The following is a 17581-nucleotide window of genomic DNA, read 5'->3' as shown; positions in this document are numbered from 1 at the left end:
AACCGCTTCTGGCGCAATGGGACTCTGTGACAGAAGCCAGAGTGCACAGAAACATTGTTTACCTTCCCACCACAGTGGCACCTATTTATCTACTTGCACTGGAGTGCTTTCGAACTGCTAGGTGGGCAGAAGCTGGGACAGAGCAATGGGAGCTCACCCCGTCGCAGGGATTCAAACCACTGACCTTCTGATCAGCAAGCCCAAGAGGCTCAGTGGTTTAGACCACAGCACCACCCATGTCAGATTCAGAGAACAAAGACAAAGGTACAATAGCTTTATGACAAAATAATATAGCGTTATTGAGTAGCCCCCAAAATAATGGTTGTGGCCAAACATAACATCAGTTTATACAGTATTAAGAATCGATATAACCAGCTCTGATTCTATTACAAATCAACCCTTTTATTTCCCTTCAGCAAAGCAATGCTTTTTCCTTCTATTTATCAGTTTGGTGTGCTATGTTTAAGCTTGTGATATTTACAACTTATTATCATCTTTGATAAAACTATGATGTGCCAATGATACTTATAAATTAAATAAAAATTGTGAACTTTTTTAAAAAGCAATTTCTCTTAGAAGTACACACACCACACACATAATTCAGCGTTTATAGCAAATGTTTACAGCTTCATTTTGTGAAGTACAGTAAATATTTTTCACTAAAGTGGTTGGTTGACGTAACCTGCAAGTACATCTTCCTCCTTCCTTCCCTACCACAAAAATTCTTCTGGGAGACCAAGCACTTGTCAAAGCATCCCCATATTATTGAGTATACCCTCTCTGAGATTACATGATATATGTACCACCTTATGGGACCAGGAAACATCAGGCACTTAGCAATTGTACGGTAAAGAGAGCCAAATGTTGCTGCGAGCGCATTGCAAAAGGCCTCCCAAGGGTCGAAAAGAGAAGATACATATCAGAGAATGCCAACCACAGCACTTTATAAACATGTATTTGCTACTGCAGGACATTACTCATAATCACACAGGATGGCATATGTTCTGCCTCTGTGAACAGGCAAAGGTCAAGTTAATTTAAAAGGTGAAATCAATCTGTGGCTTCAACAGTACACAAGCCAGCTTGTAGATATAATAGGAACCAAAGACTGAGATGTTGCAAAAATGAAACTAGGAACCTCATGGTCCATTAGGGACAGTTCACTTTTTGGACATTCTCCCTAAAATACATCCATCAGAGTCTGCTGAGTTGATGCAATGAATTTGGATGAGTGGAGGATGCTGGTTGTTTTGCGAATGGTCACAGCACCACTGTATGGAAAATCCAAACACTATTTTGTTTAAAGGGGCAAGTGCTTTTTGCTCAAGCAATGACATCCCAATAAAGCTTTTGGTCATAGGATTTTTCTGTGAATTTTGACATTCAGAATTCTTATCCATCTGGCATTCATTGTCACATAAGTAGCAAGGGTTTCTGTTTGCATTAACCCGGGTCAGAAGATTTCTAGGCAGGGCTACTGTTATCTGCAACTCACATCCATTCTAAACGGGCATCATAGACATCTCTATGGTACATCTAAGTTTTTTCATTGTCTGTAAATCTTATTTCCCCACCACCACTCACTTATTCATGAGATGTTTAAAGCCTAATAAGGCATTTCCAAATCTTTCCAAATGAGAGACAGGTAAGTCAAGGACATCTTTTCTGTTTTCTTCTGCACCACTTTAAATAACATGCAAGAATGATGAGGAAGTGCGTAAGTGGGAGAGAATCCAGCAGGAGACTGATTTTGAAAACAAAAGAATTTATCTTGTTCGAAAGCAACCATTGTTGGCAATTAGAATTGCCAACACCACCTGTCTTTCAGAAATGTGGGGAGATCTATGTTCAGCTTCCAGAACAACTTTCAGTCTAGAGACTCACAATTCAGGAACGGCTGGAGAAAGGAGCAGATGAACAAGGCAACATTTTTCTTCCTCCTCTATCAAAGCTTCATCTGCACCGGGGCAAGCCGGCCTGGAGTCTGACTCCAGAGAGGTGAAAAGTAGTCTTTGGGGACCTGTACCAGCCAGGAGACGCGGTTGGCGCTGTGGGTTAAACCACAGAGCCTAGGACTTGCCGATCAAAAGGTCGGCGGTTCGAATCCCCGCGACAGGATGAGCTCCCATTGCTTGGTCCCTGCTCCTGCCAACCTAGCAGTTCAAAAGCACATCAAAGTGCAAGTAGATAAATAGGTACCGCTCTGGCAGGAAGGTAAACGGTGTTTCCGTGCACTGCTCTGGTTCGCCAGAAGCGGCTTAGTCATGCTGGCCCCATGACCCTGAAGCTGTACACCGGCTCCCTTGGCCAATAAAGCGAGATGAGCACCGCAACCCCAGAGTCGGCCTTGACTGGACCTAATGGTCAGGGGTCCCTTTACCTTTACTTTACCAGCCAGGAAGCGAGAATCAGAGGCAGGGGGAGCTTCAGAGCCGGAGGAAGAGGCAGGCCAGGCAAGTGAAGGGCCGGGTGCTTCTCCACTGTTTCCCAGAACCAGGCGAGAACTGAAGCGGGGAGTAGAAGCAACTTCCATGTCGGTGTAGTCTCCAGCTACATGAATGCTGCCCATTTGGGGCAGGGACATAAAACTGGTGGAGTGGTCCCAAGTTGCTGTGACTGCTCCATAGAGCACAGATCTGGGAATAGCTGCCTAGATGCTAGATTGGTGTGTGTAGGTCTCCAGAGCTGAAGAAGTGACTGTGTTCTTTGACAATACAGAGTTAACACTCTGCCGTGTGCATTCCTTTGGCCAGGAAGTGCCCTTGACATTTACAAAACACATTTCAGTGTACTTTCAGAGTTCACTATGATAGTTATGCGAAACAGAGACCAGAACTAGGAGAGTTTTGTGGGCTACTTCTATACCGCCATCCTGTCTTGTTCCAAAGAAAGTTTGCTTATTCTCTTTCCAGAGAAGCGGAAGCAGCAAGACAAGCCTCCAAATGTCTTCAAGCCTGGTATCACACAAAGAAATTGGTCTGGCCCCTGGAAACCAGCCTGCTCCAAAAATGAATGGAGTTGCATACGGCAGTTTCATCCTTTTAGTGAAAATGAGCACTGACAGTTTTCCCTTAGGTGAAATAGAATATATATATATAAATATATATAAAGCTTGCAGTGTCAGCTTGATACAGTGCAGAAATAAAATCAAGTGCTTATGTTATCTGAAGAGCAGAGGGAGTAATTTAGTAAAAGGAAGAGGCATGCTTGTCAGTTTTGAGCACAGCTCTGTCTACGTGATTATAGGAGTAGTCTGCTCTGGTCAGGAATGAGAGCCAGTCTGGAAAGCCCATGAAGATGTTTTCTTGGGCTCCACATCCTGTGACCAAAATGAGATGATTTTGCAGACCAAGGATCAGGAAGCATTGCACTCTGAAGATGGTCATTTGCATCTTGCTGTAAGCTGACCTACATTCTAGAAATAAGAACTGATTTTATTTCTGAAGCTTTTTGCATCAGGTTCTAATCTATGACATGCTAGAAATAGATTAGGAGGAGCCTGCTTTTACCATCCACAAAAAAGGTTATGCTTTGAACAGAGCTGATCTGATCTGCTGCTTAAGTCAGACAGGGGTCTTCAATATGTTGCAGAAAGAATTGGAGGAAATAAAAAGATAGTGGTTAATGGATAGGCACGTTTATAGACCACCCCATGACAACTCAAAGTCCTTTGTGGGGCTAACAGCATAACAGAATAACAATTCTATAATACATGACAATGAGATAAAATGCAGCATTAAAACAATATCAGGAAAGATCTGGAGGAACAGACCAAGGAAACAGAGAGCAGAGAATAAAGATCAGCAAAGCAGGGTTAAAAGCTGAAACAGAATTTAGAAGGCCCAAGGGCAAAATAAAAACTGAGGCTGATGAGAGTTTTAATCCAAAACGTTTGGAGGGCACCAGGATTTCCCAAACTTGGGTCTCCAGCTGTTGTTGGACTACAATTCCCATCATCCTCGACCACTGGTTCTGCTAGCTAGGAATGATGGGAGTTGTAGTCCAAAAACAGCTGGAGACCCAAGTTTGAGAAACATTGTACTAGACTGAGAACTTTACAAATATAGGAATATGATTCATTATTTTACCGGATAATATTGTGCGATGTTTGTATAACAGAAGTATATTATATACCATCACCAGGTAGGTGCGGTACTGTATAGCTGTGTGAAGTGAGAAAAGCCTTCTCAGAAAGTCAGCCATGGCCTCTGTTAAAGGGAATGTAAGATGTACTAGCAAGACAGGAAGCTTGACAATAATAGGATGAGCTATTTATTGCCACAGATTCTCAGAGCCCCAGGCAAGACTGAAGTATGTGTTACATAAATAGGGATGGTGATGCACTCACTTCTCTTAAAGCGTTTAGCATCCAAATGAAGCAAAATAACTATTAATCATACCTAACAAATATGATAATAGGAGGTCAATTTGCACATTACAAGGAGGAAGTGAAAACAGCAAGTCACTTCTGAAGGAATGCTTGAGGAAGGGGAAACACATGCATCTCCCATGAGGGGGAATGAACAATGGAAGGCATCATAGGCCCAGGCTCAACAGTGTGCGCACATGGGTAGTATCATTGCACACTTAGATCTGTAGAGTTGGAAGGGACCATGAGGGTCATCTACGCCCTGCAATACAGCAATCTTTTGCCCTGTGTGGGGCTTGAACCCACAACTTTGAGGTTAAGACTCTCGTGCCCACTGACTGAGTATCTGGGAGAAGTCAGCAACAGGAGGTGCGACTGTTCGTGAGGGAGGTGGAGGAGCACCCCTTCCTCAAGAAGCCCTTTCCGAATCCAGAAGTGGATTTTGCCTAGTTGCAAAGGTGCTTGATCAGATTATATTAGCTGGCCAGCCCCAGGCATACGCAAAAGAAACTGATTGTCTAGACCCATTTGAATCTCACTTCTGACCTGGTTTAGGCACTGAAAAGGTTCTGGTTGCCCTGGTTAATGACTTGTATTGGTGTGCAGGAGGTATGCAGCGCTGTTAATTCTCTATACACAGGGGGCAGGGGGAAAATGCTATAAATAAGTCAGAAATTAAATTGTTATAAGAAAAGGGGGAAAATCACTATAGAAAATTGCTTAGAAATTTCTTTTTGCTCTCTGGCACCATCTGGTGTTGCATTTTTATAACACATTCAAAATGCAGTTCCTTGACTAATGTAGCTGAGTCCTTAATCCGTCGGTAGGCAAACTAAGGCCCGGGAGCCAGAGCCGGCCCAATCGCCTTCTCAATTTGGCCCGCAGACAGTCCAGGAATCAGCATGTTTTTACATGAGTAGAATGTGTGCTTTTATTTAAAATGCATCTCTGGGTTATTTGTGGGGCATTTCTTCTTCTTCTTCAAAATATAGTCGAGGCCCCCACAAGGTCTGAGGGACAGTAGACTAGCCCCCTGCTGAAAAAGTTTGCTGACCCCTGATTAAGAGGCTGTGACTGGCCCAAGGTCACCCAGTGAGTTTCATGACTGAATGGGGATTTGAACCGTGATTTCCCAGGCCCTAGACTGACATTCTATCCACTACACCACACTGGCTGCCTAGAGTACTTCTCTCAGCAGCTTTCAGTTGTGCATAGTACAGTATCTTCTTGGGTTGGCTCTGTGGGTTTGAAGCTGGAACCGCAGTCTTACAGTGTATCCTACTGAGCAGATACTAAGCATGAGGGGTGGGAAGGAGGCATGTGAGGCACCTTCACCGCCACCTGGGCCTGCCTCTGCTCTGCTCTCCTCCAAGAGGAGCACCGCCCTCCCAGCCACTCCTCGCTCCCCCCTCACCACCGCTGCCTCTTCTTCCCAGCCAGATGGTGAAAGGCAGTATGGACCGCATGTTCAGCAAGAACCTCCAGGACCTGGTGCACAGCATCCGCAACCACAAGGAGGACAAGGCAAGATACATCCCTCAGTGCGTCGACGAGATCAAGCAGGATCTGAAGCAGGATAACATTGCCATGAAAGCGAATGCCGCCTGCAAGCCCACCTATTTGCAAATGCTGGGCTACAGCATCAGCTGGGCGGCCTTCAACATCATCAAAGTCATGAGCGCCTTGAGGTTCACCTTCAAAAGGACCGGGTACCTGGCAGCCTCACAGTGCTTTCACGAAGGGACCGACGTCATCATGCTGACAATGAACCAGATCCAAAAGGACCAGAGTTAGCCCCAACCAGTATGACACCACCATTGCACCGATTGGTTTGTCCTGCTTTGTCCTGTCCAGAGACTTGGCCAATGACATCATGACCCCGATGTCTCACACGAAGCTTTACATCAGGAAGAGGGCAGTGTTAATCCAACTCTATGATTCTAATCATGTACAAAGTGTTCTTGAAATGCCCCGAGTCCCTGCGCCCTGCGTTCTCCCGCCTTAAGGAGAAGCTGGAAGACCCAGATCCAAGTTAGCAAGCTGGATGAAACAGGATCCAGAAGATGGCAAAGACTGTGTGTCTTTGGGGTGTGGAGGGGGAGGGAGTCGCTCCTGGTAGCCTTTTATTGGGTTGTTTTTGTTTTTATCATATAATTTTGTGTTTTTATATTGTGTTTTTATGCTGTAACTACCCTGAGACCTGCAGGTATAGGGCGGTATACAAATTTAATAAATAAGAATAAGAATTAATAAATAAACTACCAGGACCAAGTCCAGGCTTTGGGGAAACTGTCCCACAGTCATCCATCATGTTCTCCATGCATTTCACATCTATATGTAACCATTGTGAGTGATCATCCAGTGTCATGGACTGGCTGGATCCACAGGAGTAGTGGGAGGCACCAGCCAGCAAATCCCCCAGGGAACCTCCAGGGAAGAAGGCTTAGAGCCAGGCGATTGGTGGTGGGACAATGATGCGTGGTCAGAGGGAGGAGACTGGGAGGAGGAGGTGTCAGAAGCAGAAGAGGCGACAGGGCTTAGTGAACAGGAAGAGTCTGCGGCAGAGCACCGTTCAGACTCTGAGGCAGAAGCAGAAGCAGGGGCTGGAGTGGAGTGGGGTCAGAAGAGGAGTGGGGAAAGCTGCTGAACAATCCAGGGAGTCTACCCCTCCTGCAGTGACCAGCTCCCTTCCCCCCTGGTCTCCTAGAACATGTAGAGAAATGAAATAGGCAGAGCTGAGGTTGATTGTGCACAGACGCAGCCTGAGAATGCGTGGGAAACACCCTGGAGAGCAGGAGTTCTAGCGGGAAGTCAGGGACCTTCAGTCTTCACAACTGCTTTATTGGGGCAAGACCTCATAGAAAGAGTTGCTGAAGTCACTTTGCTTCCTTTGAATAAAGGAAACAAAAAGAAATAGTTAACTTCACTGGCCTCGGGTGATTTATTGTTTTATTGCTAACCTATTCCTGACTCCAGTCCTGACATCCAGGGATTTGGGGTGCAATGCTGCCATTCATTCATTCATTGCATTTAATCTAAGCAATTTATATACTATCTAACCACAATAGTCTCAAAGTGGTACACAAGAAATACAATGCAAAAAGAAGGTTTGTATTCTATAACTATGCTGATAACACTCAACTGTTACATCTCTGTAATAAAAACTATATGGATAGACATCTATCACTAATGTCTCATGTTGTAGCCGCTGCCCATTGGGAGTGGTAGGGTGGAATGCAAGGAGACCAATGGTCGGTGGTGCCAGAACCAGACAGGCAGAATCACTTCATTCTGGCTTTGTCACAATTCTCCTCACTGCTGAGTTCTGCAAATGCCAACAGTGAGACTACGGAGCAGGAAGCTGGAGGGCAGTGCCAACCCCTAGCCTGCTTATAACAAAGAAGGCAATCATGTGAGGAGCTGACTAAGGGCAGACCGAGGTTGGAGGCGCACTGCCTAATAGACCAGCCTAGAATGAATCTAAAAAAGTTCTGAAGAGCCTATTTGAAAGAGGCAAGGGAGGAGCCAGGTGAGCCCTTCCTTGGGGGGGAGAAATAATTTAGGAGCTATAGGCGAAAATGGTCTCTTTCTTGTCCCACCAGGAGACAAGGCAACAATGATAAGGGCTTCAAGAATTGATGGCAGATCAGGCTGCAGATTGTTGCTGTTGTACCATGTATACACCATTGTGCTGGCAATTCATTGGTTGTCATGTACCTAATCATTGTGTGTATATCACAAGCACAAAAGCACGGTATTTGCTCAGCATGTTGATTACATTCCTTTCTTCCACCCCAAACTAGAAATCCTTCCCTTCTCCTCCAAAGAAAAAATCCTTTCAAGGGCCCCAGTTTCTGCTATCTAGATTCCCAGGTTTCCCATAAAGTTGCCAGCTTTACAGATGAAGGCCCTCATGGCAGAGAGACAAACGTTATCAGCGGCTAATGCCGTCTTGATGCATGTTGCAACTGCAGAGTCCAGCTGAATAGTTAGCAGCCCTAGTATCTGGGCAGAAGCTCTTGCCAGGATTGAAAAAGGCCCAGCCATTAGCACTGATGCTGAAATTGGCAGAAATTGGGGGACAAGGGGTGTGGCAACAAGGTTTCGGCCTGATGTCTGACATCATAATGGAGGTTCCTTCTCACGTAGGCCCTTCATCCTGTTTCTGAGTAGCGCATACACTGGTGGTTGCTTGGCAACCATTTGGCTGTATTTATCAGGCATCACTGCGTGCCCTTTCTGAATTTGCTAAAGAACACTCCTAGCTAAAGATTTTCTAGTGACCTTCGTCTTACAATAATATCTTGCATCACCAACTGGAATCTAAACTACTTAAGAGAGAAGCATGTAAAACTATTTCACTGGGTGCCCACAAAAATACCAACAGATGCTACAGCACAGTGCTTAACAAAAAAATAAGATGGGATCAATTTTACACACAGATATTTATATTGGTTGCTGCTTACTTGAGCATGAGACACGCATCTGTATTACCTGAGGAAGTTGGTAAGAAACCAGCCTCCTTGACATTCACGTTCATTATTTTCACCTGCATAGGTCAGCATTTCCAGCCAGCTAGATCCAGCTATCATTCAGAATGTGAGCTCAGATGCAAGTTTGCTTCAAAGACAGATGAGATGTTAACAGAACTGCCAATGCTAACTAAAAGATTCTTATTATCTTGAACGCCTGAATAAACAGAAACCATGCCCAGAAGTTTCTGGTGGGGACTGAGTAAAGTGCAAAAGTTGTTGATATGCCTTAGACAGTTGTGCTAGGAAGGGCAGAGTAGGGTGACATTGTTCACCTAGCTTCCGAAATTGAGGAGGAGAGGGGTGAGACAGCGGAGAGGCTGGCATGGTGCATGTGCAGTGCTGGGAACATCAGATTGGATCCACCGGTCGCGGACATCCCTGCTACCTCCCCTTCTCAGTTACCAGCAGCAACCTCTGCATTGCGAAGCGAGATGGACATCATTGCCCCATCCTGCTCTGGCTTGTGAGCCACTATCAACCTGAGACAGATAACTATTGCCTGGCTTTCTAAGTGTCCTGCTGGCAGGCATATTATCCACACATTATAACAGGACCACATATATAATCCAGCATCCTGTTCTTAAATGGCCAACCGGATGCTTGTGGGATGCCCGTAAGCAGGACATAAGTGCACTCTGCCCGCCTGAGGTTCCCAACAACTGGCATTCAGAGGCATAGCCACTGTGGCTAGTAGCAGTTGGTAGTCTTATTCTATATGAATTATTCTAATCTTCTTTTAAAGCCATCCACGCTGATGTTCTGCTGAAATTCTGCCCCAACTATTCAAAGTGCAGGAACCCTGTTCTCCTTTGCCCCTCGCCACCCTGTGCCAATGTCAGGGGCAGAATGGAAGGGCAGAGCTTATAATTTTGTCTACTCTTCAGAACTTTCCGGAACCTAACGTTACTGAAATAAGACTTTGCACCTAGTCTGATATTGCAGATCTCTTTTAAAAGTTATTACCTGCTCCAACACCGAAAGCTATACACACACACACACACACACACACACACACACACACAGTGTATGTGTGTGTGTGTGTATGTGTGTGTATATATATATATATATATATATATATATATATATGCTTTCGTAGATTTTCACGGGTACAGGAATGCAGGTTTTGGTGTCTTCGGGTGTCTTCCCGTGTAAGAGTTGGGGTGTCTAGGCGACGTTTCGACGAGGTCTCACTCGTCATCTTCAGGCTGGTGCTTTCGGCTTCTTGTTACTAGAACAGAGCAGGATCTCAGTGTTTGAGTTCCTATAAATACTGTTGAGGGGGTGTGGTGTATAGCCTCCAACGTTCTGGGCAGAGAGGAAGTTCCCAGGTTAGTGTGCCTTTTCTTCTTTTGTTCATTAATTACTTGAGGGATATCTTGAGTGATTTCTTGAGTGATATTCTGAGTACCACTTAGGAGGGTCATTAGGTGTGGATTAGTTGCTAAAGCTTTCGTGTCTTGACCTCTTGAGCTTGTGAAGAGTTTTTCTGAGAAGATGGCTGTACTGCAAATAGTTGTGCTCTGGCTTGGCTTCGTGTATAGGGGCGAGCTGTGGTTTTGTGCCCTGTGCCAGCCAGATCTGTGTAGGGATTGCAGGGGGGTGCAGCATCCGGAGGTGCCACTATGGTTTGGCTACTGGATGGTGTCTGTAATTTATCTGTGGAGAGGGTCTGGGTTTGGGTCTGGTGTGGTTGATTGGAGATGGCGTTCTGTGTGCCTCTGGTTCTGGTGTCGGTTTTTGTGGGGAGGGCTAATTTCCAGATGTCTGGCAGGCGGGACGTGTCGTCACGCTTGTTCATGTTGTGAGGGTGTTTCTCTATCTCGATGGCTTCCATGATTATTCTCTTGTGGTGATGTTCCATGTTAAAGAGCAATTTGGAATCTGCAAAATTAATTTCGTGTCCTGTTTCTTTCATGTGTTGGTAAAGAGAGGAAGTTTTTTCTTCTTTTTTGACGGCATTCTTGTGTTCTGCGATACGTGCATTTATTCGTCTGTTTGTTTGTCCAATGTACGTGGCTGGGCAGACTTTGCAGGGTATTTCATAGACCCCTTGGTTTTCTAACTGGATTTTATCTTTGGGGTTTCTGAGGATATTGGCTATTTTTTGGTTGGTGCAAAAGGCTGTTTTGATATTGTGTTTATGGAGGATTTTGCTAATTTTATCTGTAGTGCCCTTGATATAAGGAAGGAGGGCCATGCCATTGTTTTCTTCTGTGTCTTGGTTTTAAACACAATATCAAAACAGCCTTTTGCACCAACCAAAAAATAGCCAATATCCTCAGAAACCCCAAAGATAAAATCCAGTTAGAAAACCAAGGGGTCTATGAAATACCCTGCAAAGTCTGCCCAGCCACGTACATTGGACAAACAAACAGACGAATAAATGCACGTATCGCAGAACACAAGAATGCCGTCAAAAAAGAAGAAAAAACTTCCTCTCTTTACCAACACATGAAAGAAACAGGACACGAAATTAATTTTGCAGATTCCAAATTGCTCTTTAACATGGAACATCACCACAAGAGAATAATCATGGAAGCCATCGAGATAGAGAAACACCCTCACAACATGAACAAGCGTGACGACACGTCCCGCCTGCCAGACATCTGGAAATTAGCCCTCCCCACAAAAACCGACACCAGAACCAGAGGCACACAGAACGCCATCTCCAATCAACCACACCAGACCCAAACCCAGACCCTCTCCACAGATAAATTACAGACACCATCCAGTAGCCAAACCATAGTGGCACCTCCGGATGCTGCACCCCCCTGCAATCCCTACACAGATCTGGCTGGCACAGGGCACAAAACCACAGCTCGCCCCTATACACGAAGCCAAGCCAGAGCACAACTATTTGCAGTACAGCCATCTTCTCAGAAAAACTCTTCACAAGCTCAAGAGGTCAAGACACGAAAGCTTTAGCAACTAATCCACACCTAATGACCCTCCTAAGTGGTACTCAGAATATCACTCAAGAAATCACTCAAGATATCCCTCAAGTAATTAATGAACAAAAGAAGAAAAGGCACACTAACCTGGGAACTTCCTCTCTGCCCAGAACGTTGGAGGCTATACACCACACCCCCTCAACAGTATTTATAGGAACTCAAACACTGAGATCCTGCTCTGTTCTAGTAACAAGAAGCCGAAAGCACCAGCCTGAAGATGACGAGTGAGACCTCGTCGAAACGTCGCCTAGACACCCCAACTCTTACACGGGAAGACACCCGAAGACACCAAAACCTGCATATATATATATATATATATATGAATGATACTTGGGTTGTCACCTTCTTTGTGGGTTCTTGTGCCATTTTGAGCACATCTCCTCACATGGAGAAAATTAGCAGGTAAAGCTTTTTCTGATATGAAGATTAATTATAGGGGAAGCTTCCTTGCTGAACTCTGTTGTTTAGTAGTGCCAGGAAATAAAGCTGGCAAGCTTATTGCCAGGAGCTCTACCATTAGGATTTAATGCCTGGTGGCATAGCCTGTATTTAATAGCATTGAAAGAGGCTCAAGTGTGGGACATACCTTATCTGGGTTAATCAAAACCACTTGTACTTCTTTGTTTCCTTTTTTGCACTGTGATCAAGGTTTTGCCATCTTTATACAAACCGGGTTGCAATATTCAACATTTTAAAAAAGCTATTTAAAGAAAGGAACACAAGAGGGCAGCACAATCCTTTTGGTTTACAGAAGAACACACTCTTGCCACACTGTAATATACTATCCTAGGCAAAAGAATGAAGCACTTTATAATTTGTTGCATTCTTTGTGTTTGTTCAAGTGATTATTGTCTTAAGAAACCTTAACAAAACCAAACTTCCTGTTCTTCTGCTCAGTCTCCGTCTACGCTGCAAAACTCCTACCTACTGAGGAGTTTCTGTGAGAAACCTCACGGAGTGTTTGTGTGGGGGAGGAAGGGAAAAGGAGATTGTTAGCTGCTTGGAGACTCCTTAGGGTAGTGATAAAGCGGGATATGAGATCCAAACTCCTCCTCCTCCTCCTCCTCCTCCTCCTCCTCCTCCTCCTCCTCCTCCTCCTCCTCTTCTTCTTCTTCTTCTTCTTCTTCTTCTTCTTCTTCTTCTTCTTCTTCCCACTGAACTCAACAGGACTTATTTCTGAGTAAGAATGCATAGGATTGCATGGGCAGAAGATTTTTTCTATAAGCATTATGCACAAAATGGGTATTTCACTAAGATTACCCTAGGAAAGATTTTACAGTACTCCCATGCGTTTGCTTCATAACAAATATTTTTTATAATAATAAATAAAAATTATAATTGGTACACTTGTTACAGTGCAATTATCTCTGTTCTGACCGTCAGAACTGATAGAATCATTGAGTTGGAAGGGATCTTGGAGATCATCTCTTCCAACCCCTTATTCCAATCTCATTGTTGTCTTGCTCCTTTTAGTAATAAACAGCAGCGGCATGGCCAACTAGGTCAGATGGACAGGCCTGCTCCACCATGTCATCTGCTACAGCTGCCAAATGTATGGTGAGAGCATTGTGTTATCAGAGGGATTAGGAACCGAACACATAAATTTAAGGACATAGAATGAACTCATACAGCAGTTTTGAAGGTCGTAGCTCAGTGGCAGTGCATCTGTTGCACATGGAAAAGGTACCATGTTCAGGCTCTGAAATTCCCAGGTAGAACTGGGAATGTCCAATATCTGAAACCTTGGAGGGCCACTGCCAGTCACTGGAGATAATACTGAGGAAGATGGACCAATGGACTCCATATATGGTAGATTCCCATGAGTCCTACAGTTCTTCAACCAGTGGTCCAAACCATTAATGTGTACTTGGGAAATAACTCTCATTGAATTAAATGGGCTTATTCCCACGGTGGTTGAATTACGGTGATCATATTCTGTAGTTCTGAGCTGCAAACTGCTGAAATATCTTGCCAGAATGTCAACTGCATTCAAAGACCTACCTGAGCTGAGCATAGCCAGGTGTGATGTATCTGCTACCACAAAATTTTATAAATCAGTCCATCCAATTTTCCTTGAAAGAAACCAAGAGGCAATCAATGCCTGTGATGGAAATTCAAGCAAAGCACAGATGCCTGCTGTGTGTTTAGCTATAAGGCAATTTCCAGTGCTAAAGAAACCACTGGAGAAGGTTCATTGAATTGCACGATACCCTAATTGCAGCGACGTCAAAGAGTGTCATAAAGGGCCTATAATAAACCTGAGCATGATTTTGTTGTTTTTTTTTAAAAAAAATCTTTATGGTTTTTTTTTGTTTGTTTCCTAAGTTAGAAAATGTTCCTGCTTTGACTCTGCAATCCTTCACAATGCATTATACTAGAAATTCCATGACAATGTTTGCACCCCTTTCAATCATTTTTTTTTAAAAAAGTTTCAACACAGCTTTATGAACCATATTATATTTTATATTCAATTTCAGGAATTCTCTGAATGCAGTTTATATATATATTAATTAAATAAAAATAAAGAAGAAAAATATTTGAGTCAAACTCTACGTGACACAGAACATCTTTGACTGGGTCTCCCAATGCTTTTTTCTTTACTTCCAAGCAATGGATCATAGTAGGGGGAAGGGAATTAACCCTTCTTCCCGCCCCCCCATGCCCTTTCACCCAATCAAATCACTTTTCCTTAAGAGCTCTACTAGGAAAGGTGCTAATACGATTTTATGACATCTCCTTTAGACTACAGGAAAAGGCAGCCCCTTGAAACAAGCAAAGAACCCAACAGAGATGCTGAAGAGCAGAAAGCTGGTCCTTTCTAGACTAATGATACGTGACCTTGGTTATCTGTGACAATGTCAGGCAAACCGTGACAGAGAGAACAGCAGATTAATCAGTGATCGTGGGCAACTTGTACCATTTCCAGTGAAGCAACTAGTCACTGCTTGTTTACATATTTTACCTGCTTACTTTTGGAGTTCAATAAATATTTCAGATGACATCCCTGTCACACATGCTATCAATTTTTACTTGAAGGATCGAGCTGTTTGTGGAATCGAAGTCTGCGTTATCATCATGCAAAATAGCAATGACACGTCAAGTGACTGTGTGCAGTCATGTCAAATAGTAATTATGTATCGGCTGATGACAGCTAATCTAGGTTGCTTTTTAAAAAAGAAAAAAACCCTTTGGTTTAAGATGGGGTGGGGAATGTTTTCCAGCCCAAGACCCATATTACTTGGTGGGGGAGCTTCCAGGGATCACATGCTAGTGGTGGCCTGTGCCAAAAGTCAAGTGTAGTAGAGCAACAGATGTGGCGTATCTTTTGCAGCCAAACAAAAGCTGGAGGTTTCCGCTTGCAAAACACCACAAACACATTCTCCATCCAGACAAGCAAGAGGCCTTTATCAGGACACATTCCAGCCAGGCAAAAGCATGTGAGGAGGGTGCAGGGCAGGGCTGGTGAGAGAAGCGTCCTGGCGAGAGGGGGCATGTCTGGGGCATGTCCTGAGGGCCACGTAGTGCAGCCTGAAGGGCCACATTCAGACCCCAAGCCTGAAGATTCCCATCCTGATCTAAGTGAAGAACGAAGATTGACAGATTTACACATGGACACAAGGTTTGGAAATTGCATGTTAAGGAACCAGGCCTTAACTTGCACGCCATGCAAGGAGTAAACCCATCTTACTGTTTCACTTAATGGGCTCGTTTCCAACTTGGCCTGCAGGCACTCACATTTCCCCTTAGTTTCCCTAACAGGTAGCAAGTGAAAGGGATTAACTGGTAGAGGAAGTGTAACAAATTAGCTGGCCAAGACCTAGACCAGGCAAGGCAAACTCCGGCCCTCCAGATGTTTGGGACTACAATTCCCATCATCCCTAGTTAACAGGACCAGTGGCCAGGGATGATGGGAATTGTAGTCCCAAACTTCTGGAGGGCTGGAGTTTGCCTATGCCTGACCTAGACTGAGAAAACAAGGATTTTCAGTACCCTGGACAAATCCCAGAGAAGAGGCAACTTGCCTTGCCTAGAGCTGGTAGCTGACTGAGCTCTTACTTGGCCCCTGGACTGACTATCTCTCTCAGGCTGCAATGCACCCTCTTGCTGGAGAATGGAGATTCTTAAAGGGACAGACCCCTGGCATCAAGATGCCACTCTATCACTTCTCTGTTGTTGTTGGGCCTGCTGCCTGCTGACTCAGTGGCACATGAGGCCCTTTGCAGGAAGGATGCAGTCCCTTAGTGGGCTCTGACATGGGAGCTGCAGTCACCGGGAATCTTGGTTTGATGGCATCAGGTTCACAAGGTTCCTGGTTGCGGGGTCAAGCTCAGTGGTGGCAGACCCTAGACCTATGTGGGATGTTACTGGATCTCCTGATTTCATTGGCCCTTCTTCTGCTGAGTCGTTACTGGGCATCGGAGTCACGGCACCATTAACACACACAATAGCCATGACCCATGACTGTATTACAAGTGATGTATTTATTGGACTTTTCCTACCTATGTTCACCTTGCTTGGTAAATGCCATGGTCTCCCCAACAAGCAGTTCAACTTGGGGCTAACAAGCTGAGGAATTTGTATCATGGGAAATGATCTTTTTTAGTTCTGCAAGATTAAATCAGTTGATTAATCAGCTAACTTTTGGTTGATTAATCTATGGAGCCCAGTTTGAATCATTGAGGGGAAATCATAATTGATAGCATATCTGTTAAGGGTAAATGCGAAGCTATTTTTAATTTGGCATAATAAATTATAGGGAATTTTAAAAGAAACTATTTAAGATGACTCTTCCTTATGCAAACAGTGTTGCTATACAGTGGTACCTCGGGTTACATACGCTTCAGGTTACAGACTCCGCTAACCCAGAAATAGTACCTCAGGTTAAGAACTTTGCTTCAGGATGAGAACAGACATCGTGCTCTGGTGGCGCGGCGGCAGCAGGAGGCCCCATTAGCTAAACTGGTCTTCAGGTTAAGAACAGTTCCAGGTTAAGAACGGACCTCTTGGACAAATTAAGTACTTAACCCGAGGTACCACTGTATATCTGAAAAACTGCCTCCTTCCCTGCAGACCCTCTCAAGTTCAGCAGAGGGGAACCTCTTGATAGTTTCACCACCCTCAGAAGCTCAGGGTGTGGGTGGCCCAGGAGAGCACATTCTTTGTGGCAGCCCTAAGTTGTAGATTTCCCTCCACAGAGGTGCACCTGGCATCTTCATTTTACAGCTTTCGTCTGAAGACACGCCTCTTTCCTTTGACTTTTGAGATACATATTTTTAGGATCCACTGCAGTTGTGATTGTAATTTGCTTTTAAATGCTTCTAATGTTGCATTTTACATTTTTGTGACCTGTCCCGGGACCCTGTGGTGAAGGGCAGGTAATTAACAACTACAGCCTATATTGAATTATAAGGTGTTTCTCAATAATTATCTGTACTGAAGTTCTAGTAACATGCAAATGAACTAACTTTGTTAAATTTGTTGCCTAATTTGTTAAAAGGCAGAGGATTAATCAACCAAGCAGCCTCTGAGTGCTTCACAGCCAGAATCGCTTTTTCTTTTAGAGCTGACATATCTTTCACGGTCTATTTCTACACATAGGAGCAGAAAAATACATACAAAAAACCCACATTAAATATTTAAGAATAAAACAATATAATCCTGTCCAAATAAACCACACAAAAAATCTGCTAACATAAAGTACAGACAGGGCTGCATAAAGTACAGGG

At 44.2% G+C, this 17581-nt stretch overlaps 1 protein-coding gene across 1 annotated transcript in view; it reads right to left on the bottom strand.

The window, feature by feature from the left end:
- Nucleotides 1–17581, bottom strand: part of PTPRE (protein tyrosine phosphatase receptor type E) — a 162181-nt gene that overhangs the window by 144478 nt on the left and 122 nt on the right. The window lies entirely within an intron of this gene.

Source organism: Podarcis bocagei, assembly GCF_964188305.1.
Source record: "Podarcis bocagei genome assembly, chromosome: 4".
In the NCBI taxonomy this organism is placed as follows: domain Eukaryota; kingdom Metazoa; phylum Chordata; class Lepidosauria; order Squamata; family Lacertidae; genus Podarcis; species Podarcis bocagei.
Note: the sequence above shows the minus strand (reverse complement) of the source record. Positions and strands in the feature narration are given on the sequence as shown.